This window comes from Canis lupus, chromosome 5 (genome assembly GCF_048164855.1).
Source record: "Canis lupus baileyi chromosome 5, mCanLup2.hap1, whole genome shotgun sequence".
Classification (NCBI taxonomy): domain Eukaryota; kingdom Metazoa; phylum Chordata; class Mammalia; order Carnivora; family Canidae; genus Canis; species Canis lupus.
The window spans coordinates 65,038,555-65,056,529 of NC_132842.1; the positions used below are offsets into that span (position 1 = coordinate 65,038,555).

At 41.3% G+C, this 17,975-nt stretch overlaps 1 long non-coding RNA gene and 2 pseudogenes across 3 annotated transcripts; all 3 read right to left on the reverse strand.

Annotated features, from left to right (window-relative positions):
- Positions 1–773: 773 nt before the first annotated feature.
- On the reverse strand, positions 774–1,274 carry LOC140633030 (cofilin-1 pseudogene; annotated as a pseudogene).
- A 4,463-nt stretch (positions 1,275–5,737) lies between these two features.
- LOC140634489 (glyceraldehyde-3-phosphate dehydrogenase-like) lies at positions 5,738–6,832 on the reverse strand (annotated as a pseudogene).
- Positions 6,833–15,316: 8,484 nt separating this feature from the next.
- LOC140633031 (uncharacterized) lies at positions 15,317–16,405 on the reverse strand. 3 transcript variants are annotated; one of them, XR_012030671.1, is made up of 3 exons: positions 16,022–16,405; positions 15,856–15,912; positions 15,317–15,474 (listed from the first exon to the last, which is right to left on the reverse strand). It is a non-coding gene; the product is annotated as an uncharacterized lncRNA (long non-coding RNA). The 3 variants fall into 3 exon arrangements; XR_012030672.1 differs by lacking the exon at positions 15,317–15,474 and having other exon boundaries at positions 15,814–15,912; positions 16,243–16,405; XR_012030670.1 differs by lacking the exon at positions 15,317–15,474 and having other exon boundaries at positions 15,814–15,912.
- Between the last annotated feature and the right edge of the window lie 1,570 nt (positions 16,406–17,975).

Genomic DNA, 17,975 nt, shown 5'->3' on the forward strand with positions numbered 1-17,975 from the left:
GTGTTTGTTCTCTATAGTTAAGAGTGTTTCTTGTCCTCTCTCTCACTCTCTGTTTTGTTGCTTAAATTCCACATATGAGTGAAATCATATGTATTTGTCTTTCTCCGACTGACTTAGTTTGCTTAGCATTATATTCTCTAGCTCCATCCATGTCATGGCAAGATCTCATTCTTCTTTAGGGCTGAGTAATATATATATATATATATACCACCTCTTCTTCATCGATTCATCTAACAATGGACACTTGGGCTGCTTCCTATAATTTGGCTACTGTTGATAATGTTGCTATAAACATAAGGGTACATGTATCCCTTTGAATTAGTGTTTTTATATTTTAGGGGTACATATCTGATAGTGGAATTCCTGGATCATAGGGGTAGTTCTATTTTTAATTTTTTTCCCCACAACATTCCATTTATACACAGAACTAAATAGACAAGCACAGTCACTAATGCGGTTAGAAGTTGGCATCCTGGGAAAAGGAAGGAACAGGTGGGGAACTAGGGTGTCATTAAAAAATACAGGTCCCCCCAAACTGGGGTGCCTGGGGGGAACTTGATCTGCTTCAACCCAAGAGGAATCAGAAGATCAAAAGCGTTTTGGGAAAGCCAGAACCGTCAGGGATAGAGAGAGGAAGAAGGCCCAGGGGATGAGGGGGCTGTTTGGCAACTGGGGTGAAGAGATTGCCCTCCCCTTGCTGGGATCCCCCCAGCCCCTCCAGTCTAAGCAGGAAGGGGGCAGCTGCAACCCCCATGGGCAGGTCTGGAGGGGGCTCACAAAGGCTTGCCCTCCAGAGAGATGATGGCACTGCCCCCCAGTTTCTCTGCCAGGGTGCAGTGGACCTTGACCTCCTCATAGCAGATTGCTTAAAATTCATGCATGATCCAGGTCCTCTTTTTCTTGATGGCATCCTTGGATCTGGCATAAATCATTTTTCTCTTAAGGAGTGCAGACTAAGGTGCCCAGAAGATAAACACCAGGTCCTCCTTCTTGCTCTCCTTGGTCTCATAGGTTGCATCATAGAGGGCATAGCGGCAGTCCTTGTCTGGTAGCATCTTGACAAAGGTGGCGTAGAGGTCGTCTACAGTCCGGCCCACATCACCTACCAGGATCTCCTTGCCCTCCTCGAGGATGATGTCCTTCTTGTCCTCGCTCAGGCAGAAAAGTACTGCCTTCTTACGCTTCTTCACCTCCTCTGGTGTTGAGGACTTAGGCACCTTCATGTCATTGAACATTTTGATGACACCGTCAGAAACCACCACGCCAGAGGCCATGTTTCTGGAAGTGAAAGGGAGGTAGCAAAAAGGGTCAGAAGAGATGAGAGCCACTGCAGCTGCTGCCAGGATCCGACTGAATCTATTTTTAATTTTTTGAGGAATCTCCACACTGATTTCCGGAGTGGCTGCACCAGTTTGCATTCCCACCAACAGTGCAAGAGGGTTTCCCTTTCGCCAACACCTGTTTGTTATATTTTTGATTTTAGCTATTCTGACAGATGTGAGGTGATATATCACTGTACTTTTTTTCTTTAAATTTATTTATGATAGTCACACAGAGAGAGAGAGAGAGAGAGAGAGGCAGAGACACAGGCAGAGGGAGAAGCAGGCTTCATGCACCGGGAGCCCGATGTGGGATTCGATCCCGGGTCTCCAGGATCGCGCCCTGGGCCAAAGGCAGGCGCTAAACCGCTGTGCCACCCAGGGATCCCTATCACTGTACTTTTTTCTTTTTTTCACTGTACTTTTGATTTGTATTTCCATAAAGATCACTGATGTTTAACATCTTTTCATGTGCCTGTTGGCCATATGGATGTCTTCTTTGAAGAAATGTCTGTTCATGTTTTCTGCCCATTTTTAAAATTGGATTATTTGTTTCTTGGGTGTGGATTTGTATCAGTTCTTTATATACTTTGGATACTAACCCTTTATCAGAGATGTCATTGGCAAGTATCTTCTCCCATTCTGTAGGTTGCCTTTTAGTTTTGTTGATTGTTTTCTTTGCTGTGGAGAAGCTTTTCATTTTAAAGTAGTTCTATTAGTTTATTTTTCCTTTTATTTCCCTTCCCTCAAGAAACAGATCTAGAAAAATGTTACTATGGCTGATGTCAGAGAAGTTATGCCTGTGTGCTTTTCTAGGATTTTTATGGTTTTGGGTTTCACATTTAGGTCTTTAATCCATTTTGAGTTTGTTTTTGTGTGTGGTGTAAGAACATGGTCCAATGTCTTTCTTTTATATGTGGCTGTCCAGTTTTCCTAGCACCATTTGTTGAAGGAACAGTCTTTTTCTCATTCTGTATTCATTCCTTATTTGTCAAAGATTATTGACCATGCAGTTGTGGGTCCATCTCTGGGTTTTCTATTCTCTTCCATTGATCTGTGTGTCTGTTTTTGTGTCAGTATCATAGTCTTGATCACTACAGCTTTGTAATATAGCTTGAAGTCTGGAATTCTGAGGAGTCCAGTTTTGCTTTTTTTTTTTTTTTTCCTCAGGATTGCTTTGGCTATTTGGGATCTTCTGTGGTCCCACACAAATTTGAGGATTGTTTGTTCTAGTTCTGTGAAAAATGTTGTTGGTATTTGGAGAGGGATTACATTGAATGTGTAGATTGCTTTGGGTGATGTAGACATTTTAGCAATATTTGTTCTTCCAATCTATGATCATGGAATGTCTTTGTGTCATTTCACTTTCTTTCACCAATATTTTATAGGTTTCAGAGTACAGGTGTTTCACCTCTTTGGCTAAGTTTATTCCTAGGTGCATTATTTTTGGTGCAGTTATAAATGGGATTGTTTTCTTAATTTCTCTTTCTGCTGTTTTGTTATTAGTTTATAGAAATGCAATAGATTTCTGTACATTGGTTTTGTGTCCTGAGACTTTACTGAATTCATTTATCAGTTCTAGTAGTTTTTTGGTGGGGTCTGTGGGGTTTTCTATATATAGTATCATGTCATCTGCAAATAATGAGAGTTTAACTTCTTCCTTACCAATTCGAATGCCTTTTATTTCTTTTTCTTATCTGATCACTGTGGCTAGAACTTCCAGTACTATGGTGAATAAAAGTGGTGAGAGTGGACATCCTTGTCTTGTTCCTGACCATAGGGAACAAGCTTTCAGTTTTCCCTCATTGAATATGATGCTGGCTGTGGTTTTTCACATAAGGCTTTTATTATGTTGATATGTGAATGATTCTTTAAATGTAACATTGGATTCGGCTTGCTAGTATTTTGTTTATCAGAGAATTGACCTATAGTTCACTTTTTGATGCTGTCTTTATCTGGTTTGGTATCAGGGTAATGCTGGCCTCATAGAGTGAATTGGATGTTTTCCTTCCTTTTCTATTTTTCAGGATTATTTTGAGAAGAAGAAGAGTTGTTACCTCTTCTTTAAATGTTTGATAGAATTCCCCTGTGGAGCCATTTGGTCCTGGACTTTTGTTTGTTGGGAGATTTTTGATTATTGATTCCATTTCCTTGCTGATTATCAGTCTGTTCAAATTTCCCATCTCTCCCTTACTCAGTTTTGGTAGTTTGTATGTTTCTAGGAATGTATCCATTTCTTCCAGGTTGTCCAATTTGTTGGCATATACTTTTTCATAATATTGTCACAATTGGTTGTATTTCTGCGGGGTTGGTTGTTATTCCTCCTCTCTTGTTTGTGATTTTGTTTATTTGAGTCCTTTCTCTTTTTTTCTTGAGTCTAGCTAGAGGTTTATCAATTTTGTTGATTTTTTTTTTTTTCAGAGAACTGGCTCCTGGTTTCATTGATCTGTTCTATTGCTTTTTAAGTTTCTATATTATTTATTTCTGCTCTAATCTTTATCATTTCTTTCCTTCTGCTGGTTTTGGATTCTGTCTGTTGTTCTTTTTCTAGCTCCTTTAGGTATAAGGTTAGGTATAAGGCTTATTTGAGATTTTTCTTGCTCCTCAAGGTAAATAGGGCCACAACATTTTGCTACTCTTTCTATAGAGGAAGAATCTATTTCCTGACCTCTGAATGAGGCCTGGCCTTGCCACTGGCCTTGCCCAGTGCAACACAGCAGAAGGGACATTGCAGACTTTGGAAGCTCGGCCTTATGGGGCAGTGCAGCTTCTGCGTTGGCCCTCCTGGAAGCTGCCCTGAGCCCACTAGGTCAGGAAGCTGGTCTAGGCTCCTGCAGGAAGAGAGGCCACACAGAGGGCCACCAAAGTGCCAAGCCAAACACCCCTGCACAGCTCCTTGTCCCGTGAATGAGCACACCCTGGGACTCTCCAGCCCAGGGGAACTTCCAGCTGAAATAAATAAGAACTGCCTAGCCAACTTAGAGAATTGTGAGAAACAATACGTCGTTGTTGCTTTGTCATCAAGTTTTGGGATGGTTTGTTAATGTAGCAAAGGCTGCCCCAAATGGTCCACAGTATAGACTGGTTGAATTGAATAATAGTAGAGGTGAGCACAGTCTTGTGGAAAATAGAGCCTGTGCTTTTAAACCCAAGCTGCTAATATCATTATTGTCCACACTGATTGGTTCTCATAAGAAAATAAAGTAACACAATGGAATAATCATTATTGGTTGATGGCTTCTTATTTCCCTCTCTCCTGGGAGAAAGACCACAGTCAGGTGGAAAGCTTCGACAGGCCAAAGGAACAGTAACTTTCTTTGTGCACAAACCTTTAAAATCTCTATCTTTTCATGTCTGCAGTAACTGCGTCACCTCATTTGGCCACCTGGGATGGTGCCACAACTCCTATTAATATTGCCGTACGTGGCAGCATTGCGCTCCAGTGCCACGCTCTCGGCTGCCTGTGTGGGGCACAGAGCCTATTTTTAGTGTTTTACATCTATAATTATGTATGTTTCACTGCCTCTCAAATGCATATTTGTTCTGGGGAGAGGTTACGGTTATGTAATCTAGGTTATTTTTGATAGGGCAAATGTGTTATACCAACCTGCTAAGTCTCTTTCAACCAGAGAAAAATGTCCAGCTGTTTCTCCCTCACTCAGACTCCCATGGAATCAGGGGTGAATTTAAAAATATTGAAGTCCTAATAAATCAGAATAAAACCAGCCATTACATCAACTGATATGTATGAGGTGGATATTAGTCTCGCTTGTAAGGACTAGTTCAGTCTATGACTCAATTTGTGATTTTTACAAACTAAAGTTCCCTTCAAGGAAACTAATCTACTGGGAATAATGCTGGTCTTAACAGGATGATATCAACCTTGCTGACTGCTTGGATCAATTTCCCAAGGTGTCACGCATTTGGCTAAAACGTTTCCCCAATGGTGGTTTCTAACCCAAAAGGAAGGACCTGCAAAGCCAAGGCTAAGTGGGTGGGCCCCAGGGAGGGAGATCTGGAGCCAGGACTCACAGATGGAGCAGGTGACCTGGGGGGCGGGCACCACTTCGGCAGACCAGAAGGAGTCTAGGCAGCACCCCCAGAGCTTGGAGCTGCAGATGTCTACGCAGGTAGATGGGTGGAGGTTAAGGTATCAAAGCAGCTGGAAGCAAGAAGCAAGCAGCTATGGATAATCAGGCCAGCAAAATATACCCCCCAAAAGTTAATTTTGCTTGGGCAAATGCATATCATTTTAAAAATGATTTATTTATTTACTTAAAATTATAATTAACATACAATGTCATATTAGTTTCTTTTTGGGGGGGGTATAGTATACTTTATTGATAGTAATGACAAGGTAGTGCTCCCCAAGCCCCTCCCCTTCCTTGGGGTCTGGGATGTAAATTGAAGGTCAGGAGATTCTCAGTGTGTTGGGGGATTAAGTTGGGGCAGGGACTCCCCAGCAGCTGAGGGTCTCTCTCTTCCTCTTGTTCTTGCTGGGGTTGGTGGTCCAGGAGGCTCTTACTGCTTGGAGGCCATGTGGACCATGAGGTCCACCACCTGGTTGCTGTAGCCGAATTCATTGTCATACCAGGAAATGAGCTTGACAAAGTGGTCATTGAGGGTAAAGCCAGCCCCAGCATCGAAGGTGGAAGAGTGGGTGTCACTGTTGAAGTCACAGGAGACAACCTGGTCCTCAGTGTAGCCCAGGATGCCCTTGCGGGGCATCCGATGTCTGCTTCACCACCTTCTTGATGTCATCATATTTGGCAGCTTTCTCCAGGTGGCAGGTCAGATCCACAACTGACACGTTGGGGGTGGGGACACGGAAGGTCATTCCAATAAGCTTCCCGTTCAGCTCAGGGATGACTGCCCACAACCTTGGCAGCGCCAGTGGAAGCAGGGATGATGTTCTGGTCAGCCCCTCGGCTGTCACGCCACAGCTTCCCAGAGGGGCTTTCCACAGTCTTCTGAGTGGCAGTGATGGCGTGGATGGTGGTCATGAAACCCTCCACGATGCCAAAGTGGTCATGGATGACTTTGGCCAGAGGAGCCAAGCAGTTGGTGGTACAGGAGGCATTGTTGACAATCTTGAGGGAGTTGTCATACTTCTCGTGGTTCACGCCCATCACAAACATGGGGGCATCAGCAGAAGGAGCAGAGATCTTGGCCCCGCCCTTCAAGTGAGCGCCAGCCTTCTCCATCGTGGTGAAGACCCCAGTGGACTCCACAACATACTCAGCACCAGCATCACCCCATTTGTTGTTGGCGGGATTTCACTCCTGGAAGATGGAGATGGACTTCCCATTGATGACAGGTTTCCTGTTCTCAGCCTTGACAGTGCCGTGGAATTTGCCGTGGGTAGAATCATACTGGAACGTGTACACCATGTAGTTGAGGTCAATGAAGGGGTCATTGATAGCAACAATATCCACTTTGCCAGAGTCAAAGGCAGCCCTAATAACCAGGCTCCCAATACGGCCAAATCCGTTCACTCCGACCTTCACCATCATGTCTCAAGGACGCGGCTGGCACTGCACCAGTAGATGCGACTGGCTGTTGAATGGGGAGGAGCAGAGAGCATGTCATATTAGTTTCACGTGTATATTCAACAATTCTATATTGTATTGTGTTCCCCGTGGTAAGTGTGCTCTTAATCATCTTCCCTTATTTCACTTATCACTCTCCCATCTCCCTCTGGCAACCAACAGTTTGTTCTCTGTAGCTAAGAATCTGTTTTTTTGTTTTTCATTTATTTGTTTTATTTCTTAAATTTCACATATGAGTAAAATTGTATGGTATTTGTCTTTCTCGGACTGACTAATTTCACTTAGGCTTATACCCTCTAGATCCATCTATGTTGTTGCAAATGGCAAGATTTAGTTCTTTTTTGATGGCTGAGTAATATTCCGTTGTATATATATTTCACATTTTCTTTATCCATTCATCAATTGGTGGGTGCTTGGGTTGCTTCCATATCTTGGCTATTGTAAGTAATGCTGCTGTAAACACAGGCATGCATATATCTTTTTGAATCATCGTCTTTGTTTTCTTTGGGTAAAATACCTAGTAGTGCAATTGCCGGATTGTAGGGTTGTTCTAGTTTTAATTTTTTGAAGAACCTCTATATTATTTCCAGAGAGGCTGTACCAGTTTGCATTCTCAACAACAGTGCATGAGTGTTCCTTTTTCTCCACATCCTCGCCAACACCTGTTATTTCTTGTGTAAGATACACCATCTTTTACTCACTCACTCATTCAACAAACATTGACAAAATATGCACCGTGAACCAGATACCATCTTAGTTACTGAGGAAACATAAAAATTGCCCTAAGCATCCACCTTAACTTAAAAGGTATCTTTTTTCCCAGTGTATCAAAATATTTCTCAGTTTTCTTAGAAAATGGAAGAAAGGAAGAAAGTTCATCATCTGGATTCCCAACTCTTAGGGAGAATTCTTGTTAATATCTCATATATATCTTTCTTACTGTTTGTATATAATATTTTTTTCCCTAAGTTTGTTTAGGTAATCTCTACACCCAACCTGGGACTTGGGCTCATGACTCCAAGATGAAGAGCTGCACACTCTTCCTACTGAGCCAGCCAAGTGCCCCTATAATAAATATTTTTTTAATCTCAGAATTGAGATCACATCTTATAAACTCTTTTTTCTACTTGGTATTATATTGTGAGAAGTTTCCTATTCCTCCAATATCCTTTATGAATATGACTTTTAATGGATGTAGAGAATTCTGTCTCAGGAACATGCAGTATATCACCTAACCAGCCTCCAGTTGCTGGTCAAAAATGTTGTCTCCAAATAAAGAATTTTCCATCCCCCTTACTTGTCTTTTAAATGCCATGAAAAAATGCCACCTACTGCTTTCAGGAAAAAATGAAAAGCATCTAAATAAAGAGTGGAGGTCTCTCCCATTTGAGAATTGCATCAGGGGAAATTATAGAATTAGAGCAAATAACCTTCAATTTGCTCTAATTTGTACAAAATTTTTCAAACTTCTGTACTTCTGATACATTATTTTCACTATTATTGCTTGCAGAATGATAATCACCAGTGTCAGCAAGGGCGGAGAGAAAGGAACACTTATATATTTCTGGTGAGATTCAAACTTCCATTGTGTTGAAAGATTTAAAAATACTCAGATCCAGCATTTTACCTTCTAAGAATTTATGTTAAGGAATTAGTATTAGAGATGTGTCCAAAGATTTATGAAAAACAATATTTATATCAGCATTATTTTTGTGCTTCATACACAGTAACTTCTAAAAATGGAAGCTATAATTACTAGTATTACCATCAATTCCTTTTCCAGCCCCATCTGGCTTTTAGAATAAGAATATTATAATTAATATATTTTTACATTGTATGTCATCTCTTTCCAGAATTATTTTTTGACACTTACATTGTTTTATAATCATGTTAACTGCAATTATTGAGAAATTAACTTTAAGTTTTTTGGTTCTCTGCTTGGCAATCTTTCTTTTATACTGCTTTTCCTTCTATCTGAATTATTTATTTTGCTTCCTTTTTCAGCCACCTGGAGTATTTCTTTGATCATTTTTTTTTTCAACAAAGTAATAGCCATGGCATATGTTCTGAGTCCTTCCATGTAAGATTTCCAAATATACAAATGGCAGCATAGCTACATATACAATTCTTAGTTCCCAGTCTCCTTCCTCCAAAAGTCTTCCCATTTTGAAACATTTTATCCTAGAATTTGCTAAGAAGTTTGGCCTAATGCAACTTTTCCCTCCCTTTTTTTGAGGGAATTTGGGATTTTTTTTTCCTCCAGAGGACTAAATCTTTATAGGATTTAAAAAAAATTGTATCCTTGAAATTCAAATATCTTACCCACATGTGTCCCAAAGAACTCTTATAGGGTCAACAAACCTTTTCGTAAAGGGCCATGGAGCTTTGTGGGCCTCGGTGATTCCATTCTGCTATTGTAGCCCAAACACAGCCATGGAGGATACAGTAACGAGCAAGTACGGCTGTGTTCAAATAAAACTTTATTTACAAAACTGGTTGAATGGCCCACAGAATGTATTTTGCCTTTAGATTCTAAAGGCACAAGTCTTTCTTCAGCTCAGAAGAATTCTCCATCAAATTATTAATGAAGTTTTTCTCCCTCATTTGTTATCACCATTTCAAATCTCCCCTACATGGATATTTGGTCCCCAGCATCGAGTTTCTTCCCTCTCCCTTTCTTTGCCTCTCTCTCTCTCTCTTTTCTCATTATCTCATTTGTTTTCTCTTTTTCATTGATTTCGGGGAGAGTTCCTTGAGTTCATTTCCTAACTCACAGATCCAGTTTTCTGCTCTATTAAATCTGTTCTTCATTGCCTTCATGGCTTTAGCAAGTTTCCAGGATTGTTTTTCACTGGGGAGCTATCTCTCTGAATTTCAGGCTTTTCCATGAAAAGAAACAAAATCTAAGCTTATGGGGAAATACTCCAATCAGAGATTTTTTTCCCCCTTATTTCATGGTACAGTTTTACATGGGGAAATTTTTTAGCACATTTTCTTTGATTTCTCAGAATGAGCTCCATTTTGTAAATCACAGAAACTTTACACATGCTTGTTAAATTTTATCATATACACTCACAGAGAGAAAACCTGTTTACCCACCACTGCAAATTGAAGTTCTGTGAGAATCTTTCTTTAAATATACTACTCACAGAGGGAAAAAGAACTTCATTTTCCATCCTACAGTTTTATTTTTTAGTTTGGGAATTCAACTGACTGTAAGAAGCAGGATGTGAATTCCTGGGGAGGGTGAATGGGCAGCCCAGGGTTTGCCAGTTTGCTGGTGCGGGCATGGGACTTCAGTGTCTGAAGCCACCTGTGGGGCTGATATGTACTCTTATGGCTTCGTCCTCTCCCCAGTTACACTCACCTCTGTCTTTCAGGTAATAGCTCCACTTGGTCTCATTAGACAGAGAGGTTTACTGCTGCCCCAAGCACTATTCTGTTGTGACTATAATAATAGCCCTAAATGAGGGCACCAAATTCATTCCCTCAATGGCACAGTCATTCTCATTGTGAGTCTCCTCAGCAATACCTTTTTTTTTTGCTTTGCTCACAATTCATGCTGTGGGAAAGGCCGGGTATTGGTAGTACTGTTGGCTATTTCCCACTTTCCAAAGTCCTTGAATATGTCCCATACCAACTGCTCTGTTGGCCAGCTTAATAAAGAGCAAGACTCCAAGTTTGAGGGGGGGGGTTTCAGACTCCTGGGGATTTATTCTTCCTCTGACTGGACCTTCCCCACCCACTGGACTGTGAGCTTCCTAATTCTTTACTTCAACCACTTCTTTCTCCCTTATATCTTTTAAAAAATCCTCCAAGATTCTAGTTCCATCATGGCCTATTCTCAAACATTGATCCGCCTTCCTCCCTTCCTTCCTTATTCCTTCTTCCTTCTTCCTTCCTTCCTTCCCTTTTAAATTTTGGTTCTAATGAGGTTTTGAGAGGAAGGTGAGTTAAAAAGATAAGCCAAAGAGCTACCTAGAAATGGAAGCCACAGTTTGTTCTTGATTCCCTCTAACTAATTGAATTAATGATCTTAGAAATTTTTCTTGCTTCTTGCAATAAGTCAACTTTCTTGGAAGGTATCTGTAGTCCCTCTTTCATTGAACAGTTCTGTCCTCTCACAGGGCCTCTGATTTTTCTTTGCTTCTCTGTGTCACAAGGAGTTCTGTGGGAGATTGTATGGGTTCCTGTCTGAGTCATTCAGGCTGGGGTGATAGGACAATGGGATGGATTAAACACAATGGAGTTTTATTTTGCTGATTCAAAGGTCCAAAAGCTGAAGGGAGAGGGAGCTAGATATGGATAAGGTAAGGGAGTTGGAGTTGGAGGTAGTCACAGCCGGAAGCCCCAGCTCTTTGCTCAAGAGTCCCTTTTTTTGTGTATGTTTTGTCTTTTATTGCAAGTGACACAGAATCCAACTCAGACTGGGCTAAGTGAGGAACAGAAATCAAAGGGCCAATCTGGTTTCAAGTGAAATTGGATTCAGAGCATAAACTCTGAGACTTGAGAATAAAGTCTGTTCTTGAGAATAAACTCTGTTCTTGAGAATCCAGTTTCTTTCTATTACTTAGATTTGCCTTCAGCCATCACCTTCATTTTCAATGTAGCCCTTGGAACTTCTGTGTGGTAAAGTGGCTACCACAGCCCTGGCCACTTGGAAGGCGTAAAATGTAAATTTTTGTAGGCCATTTCCTGCTTTGCATTGTGTTGTCACTAAGCTTTTTTTTGTAACAGTTTTATTGAGATGCAATTCACATATCATACAATCTGCCCATTTGAAGTATACATTTCAATGGTACCAGTATATTCACAGAATTGTGTAACCACCAGTCATTTTAGAACATATTTTCATCATCTCAAAAAAAAACCCCATATCCATTAGCAGTCATTCCTCACTCCTCACCTAGCTCCCAGATCTAGGCAATTACTAACATATTTTCTGTCAACAGATTGGCCCATGCTGGACATTTCCTATAAATGGAATTATATATCACGTGTGGTCCTCTATAACAGGCTTCTTTTGTCTAGCACATATTTTCATCCATGCGGTAGCATGTATCAGAACTTCATTCCTTTTTATGACTGAATAACATTTCATTGTATGGATGTACCACACTTTGTTTATACATTCATTGGCTGGTGGACATTGGTTTCTTTCCACGTTTTGGCTATTATAATGCTACTCTAAACATTTGTGGACATTGTGCAGACATTTGGTTTCATTTCTCTTAGGTATATATTTAGGAGTGAAATTGCTGGGTTGTATGGTAACTCTATATTTAAGCTCCAGAGGAACTGCCAGACTTTTTTTCCAAAGAAGCTGCACCATTTTACAATCCCACCAGCATTGTGGGAGCATTCCAATTTCTCCACATCCTTGGCAATCTTGGTTAGTATTTATCTCTTTGGTCACAGCCATCCCAGTGGTGTGAAGTGGTATCTCATTGTGTACACCCACCAAACTTCTGAGAGCCATTCTGATTAGACTACCCTGGGTGGTGTGGCCATTCCTGAACTAATCACTGTGATCCATTTGGTGCTGTATTGGCCAGACCTAGATTATGAACTCTACCTCGGAAATCTGCCCAGACCAGGTGGACTCAGAAAAAAAGAAGGATTGATCCCAAGGTTTTGTTTTTGTTTTGTTTTGTTTTTAAAGGTTTTATTTATTCATTTAACAGGGAGAAAGGGAGTTAACAGAGAGAAAGGGAGCACAAACAAGGGGAGTGACAGGCAGAGGGAGAGGGAGAAGAAGAAATAGGCTCCCCTCTGAGCATCCTCTCTGGGCTACTTCAACAATCCAGTACATACGGAGCCCTTGGGTGGTTACCACAGTGTTTTCATTTGCAAGTTGGAAGAAAAACTCTTCCAAAAAATCTGCAAGTCCCCTTTCCACTGTAAATGTCAGGATCCCACATATTATCTGATCATAGGGTCTACAGCAGGTAAGCACGGCCTCATATTTTCCATCCTGATTTCTCTGTCTTTGTCTCTCTGCACACCACTTCCTAGCCCATGTCATTTGGTCACCTCCAAGGGGCACCCTGTTCCTGGATCCTGGAAAACTGTCTGGGCTCTAGGAATAGCTATTTATTTCAACTCTAGCTGAGTCTTGGATCCTGTAGTCCTGCAGGTGGAGGTCTGAGCAGTGGGTCCCTGGCATGCTGAGTGTCCAACTTGAGAAATAAAAGGCCAGGCTGCAGGATGGATAAACAAACTCATACATTTGCTACCAAAAAAAAAAAAAAAAGGGAAAGAAAGAATGAAAAGATATTGATTATGTGGCATTGAAGTGCCTGGGGCTTTAACAGGCATTCAAAATTGGATGCGTTGCTCAAGATCAATAGGAGGTTTTATGCTTCTGACCTTAAAAAGTATAGCACCATGTAATTTCAACACAGACAGCTATAAGTAGATCTCCTAACATCTGGCATGTTCTCCTCAGGTACTTCTGAAACATGCATGCACATCTCTGGGGCCATTTTCCTTCTTTGCCAGCGGATAACAGTGGACAAATATAAGGATCTTTGAGAATGTAGAATCAATTCTTCCTGGTCTGGTTACCTTAAATGATACCCTCACGAAGCAATGGTGAACCCCGGATGGGCAGCTCATAAAAGGAGGAAGGTAGGGTGGGGTTTGGAGGTTGGAAACAAATCAGAGAAGGGTTTTGGAGTGCCCACATTGAGTCTGGGGCTGTTGTGAGTGAGCATGGGTTCTCCTCTGTCTCTGTCACAGCCCCATGGGATGGGAGGCGACCAGGTTACAGAGGAAGAAAAAGTCAGTTGTTTCCCTAATTGAATAGGAGTATGGCTACAGCCAGAGGGATGGATCACATGGTTTCCTTTTTTTTTTTTTTTTTAGTTTTTATTTATTTATGATAGTCACACACAGAGAGAGAGAGAGAGAGAGAGAGAGAGAGAGGCAGAGACATAAGCAGAGGGAGAAGCAGGCTCCATGCACCGGGAGCCCGACGTGGGATTCGATCCCAGGTCTCCAGAATCGCACCCTGGGCCAAAGGCAGGCACTAAACCTCTGCGCCACCCAGGGATCCCAGACCACATGGTTTCTAAGGGGATGTTATTGCCCAAGATTTCCTATCCATGTGTACACACACACACCACTTCTCCCTAGCATAGGATAAAGTAGAAGCAGAAGAGTATCACCTTTATGGTTAGGGGTCCTGACAGCCTGAAGTTCAATCTCAGCTCTGCCAGTTACTAGCTGTGACTTGAAACCAGTTACCTACCTTGATGGTGCCTTGGCTTCTGCGTATGTAAAATAGGGATAATGATAATAATTAATAATAATATCTATGTGTTAAGTTTCTAGGAAGACTAAAAGAGTTAATATAGGTAATTTTAGCATGTAGCAAACATTCAAAAAATGTTACGTGAAGTTAGCTACTAGCAGACAAAAGGCCTAGCAAAGAATGTGGCTGTCACGGGTTGCCCAGGTGTATATGTATAAATTGATTTCTACAGAGATTCTGATTCAGTTTGGCTGAGGAGGGCCAGAACCCGGCCTAATGTCCCAGACACATGCACATAATGCAAAGCTTGCGGCCAGCCTCCCAGGCAGTGGATTCCTACCTGTTGCCCCATCTCAGGCAGTGTCTCTTGGGGTCCCCACCAGAGCACTCTGACTGGGTGAGTCTGCAGCACTTCTCAGTGCTCTGGCTCCCACAACCCCCGCCCCCACCTCAGGGACACTCTTCCCCCCCTCTATACCTTCTTTGTTTACAGGCACATGTGTATTTGTTGGGCAGAGTTGTACAGAGTTCTTTCCCTTAATTTTGTGGCAGGATAAGACGGCTAATCTGTTTTGACATGCTATCTAAATGGCCCTCAGATCAGTATACGGAAGAAGTCATCCAGAAGTCATGTCTTTTATACACATGTACTGGTGTGTACAAGAGAAAGAGTTATATTGGCTGTGAGGGGTTGAATAATAATGGCCGTTATTATGGCGAATTCAAGGTCCTCACATTCACGCCACATATCAAATCCTCTTTCAATGAGACCAGTTCCATCAGCTGTCAGATTCTATTAAATATATCCCTCAGACCTACTGACCAGCTGACAGGAGAGAAACTCAAAACCATACACCCACCATTAGCATCATAAAATGTGAAATCAGCTGGAAGGAATGATAACAGAACTGAAAACAGAAGAGATGAAAATCTGTAATGCCCTTGTGTGCTTCTAAATAGAAACCCCAAGAGTTACAAACACACCCATAAAATACTGAGGTAAAAAAAACAAAAAAACCAAAAAACCCCACAAAACCAAAACAAAACAGAGGTCGTCCTGTTGTATGCTTCATAACATATAATGGTTCTTTTACCTTTTGTTAATGAGAGATTTGCATAAATGTTTCATGAGGTTAATACAATGCATAAACCGAAACATTTATTAGGCAACATCTGTGCTGTTTTCCCAGATAATGCAGTGTTTCTTCCAAGTCAATGAAATATAACCTATCATAAGGTTAGGTTGTTAAAATACTTGTGCAAGGGCTGTGATCATATTTTACACGTTTACAAATGCTCCAGTCCTCCCAGGGAATTTCTGAATCAGGCAAGAGTGGGTGATGGCTGGCACCTAAGGAGAAAGTGGAGAGGTTCTCTTGGAGGCAGAGCATCGGTCATTCAAGGAGATGGACTTTGTAAAGACAAGAATAAAATGTCTGTGTGTTGACTAGATCTGCTTCACCATTTCTTTAGTCTAACTTCAAGTTTGGATATATTTATTTATTTATTTAGCTGAAATATTCACTTAATTCTCTGCAGGGGTGGGGAGGGGTGGGAATTAGATCTGTACTTAAAATCTTCTAAGAATCCAAGAATCGGTCATAATGCCCAATGGCTTTGTGCAGCTACAATCCTATCATGAGATTGGTTCCATATGGGGGTCTTTAAAGCAAAAAACAAAAAAAAAAAGTTATGAGACCAATAATTTTTAATGAAACTTGGCTTAGCTCACAAGCAGGTCTAGCAGATGAAACAGCAGTCCAAGCTGGAAACATGACTTTTCTTCTTCCTGGCAGGGATAAAAGAAAGCATCGTTTCAATTAAAGAAGACCCTAATGGAGATGTGTTTTGTATTATCAATTTTACGCAAGTGGGGATTAAGGCATTGTCTCTTTTACCACATGTCTCTAAGCAAGTCCTCTCTTGTTCTCACAGAAGTGTTAGGCCATTTTGAAAGTGGGACTCTACTGGATCCTGAAGTTTGAGTTTTTTTAATTCCACCCTTGAATTTTGAATTTTTGGATGGGAACTTTCAAATTTTTGTTGGAAAGTTTTAGTAGGATGTAGTATTAGTCAGTATGGGCTGCCATAACAAAATAGCCTACAGTTGGTGGCTTACACAGCAGAAATTTACTTCTCATGGTTTTGAAGACCAGGAAGTATAAGATCAAGGTGCTCCATTCCCCAGTGAGGGCTTGCTTCCTGATTTGCAGGTGGCCACCTTCTCACTGTATCCTAACATGGCCAACAGAGAGAAAGGAAGCAAGCTCTCTGGTGTCTAGTCTTATTGGGCACTTATCTCATCATGAGGGCTCCACCATTATGACCTCATGTCAACCTAATTACCTCCCAAATGCTCCATTTCCAAAGATCATCCTGTTAGGAGTCAGGACTTCCACATATGAATTTTGTAGGGGACACAATTCAATCCCTAACAATGTTCTTTGAAAGCTCCTGTCTTCCTAAAACTTTGGAAGAATTTGGGAGGCAGAAAGTCTTTAGAAAATGAGAGTGGTATTCTCTTGTGCTTTCTCTCTCTCTCTCTCTTTCTCTCTCTCTCTCTCCAGTGCCTTTGTATATCACTTTAGTGTAAGGTTTCTGAACCTTGGCACTACTGGCATTTTGGACTGGATCATTTTTGTTGTAGGGGTCTTTCCTGTACATTGTAAGATAGTTAGCAGCATTCTTGGCCTCCACCCACTAGATGCCATTAGCATCTGTCTCCCACTTGTGACAACCAAAAATGTCTCCAGACATCATCAAATATCCCTTGGAGGAAAAAATCACCCCCAGTTGAGAATACTAATTTCAGTGTTTTCTGACCTTTGAACATCAATAGGTATTTACCACCATATCTAGCTGTCTCTGTAGGATCATTTGCTTAAGAACAAAGGTGACTTTTTACTTAGAAATCATCAAATTCAGCTCATGTCTAATGGTATAGCACCATCTATGTAGGGAAATCTCACACATTAGAACACAGAGGAGGATGCTGCAGCTGAGGTCAAGAGGTTATTGGTTGTGTTCTCCTCCAAGATTTTGGTGGATTCCTGTCTCACATTTAGGTCTTTCATTCATTTTACCTGCACCCCAATGTTTATAGCCCCTGTGTCCTCAATAGCCAAACTATGGAAAGAGCCCAGATGTCCATCAACAGATGAATGAATAAAGATGTGGTATATACATACACAATGGAATATTACTCAGCCACCAAAAAGAATGAAATCTTACTATTTACATTGACATGGATGGAACTGGAGGGTATTATGCTGAGTGAAAAAAGTCAATCAGTGAAAGACAATAATCATATGATTTCACTCATACGTGGAATTCAAGAAACAAATTAGAGGATCATAGGGGAAGGGAGGGAAATAAAAGAAGGTGAAATCAGAGTGGGAGACAGACCATAAGAGACCCTTAAATATAGGGTTAAGGGTTGCTGGAGGGGGGGTGGGGGGGATGGGGTAACTGGGTTCTAGGCATTAAGGAGGGCATGTGATATAATGAGCTCTGGGTGTTACATGCAACTGATGAATTACTGAACTCTACTTCTGAAACTAACGATACACTACATATTAACTAGTTGAATTTGAATAAAATACGTTAAAAAAAAGAACACAGAGAAAGAAAGCTGTTGCAAGTAGTGGTATTACCTGTACAACCTTAGGAAAAAAGGAGCCACAGGACCTTCTCATCCATCTTCCTGCCTTCAGATGGGACAAATAGGCAAAGAGAATCCGTCTTGCTGTTATGAGTGCCAAGGTGGGGAAGGAGGATCTTCCTGTTAACCTCCCCTTGCCACTGCCTCTGACTTCACTCTGCTCTCTATTCCCTGGTGCTCTTACTGCTAAC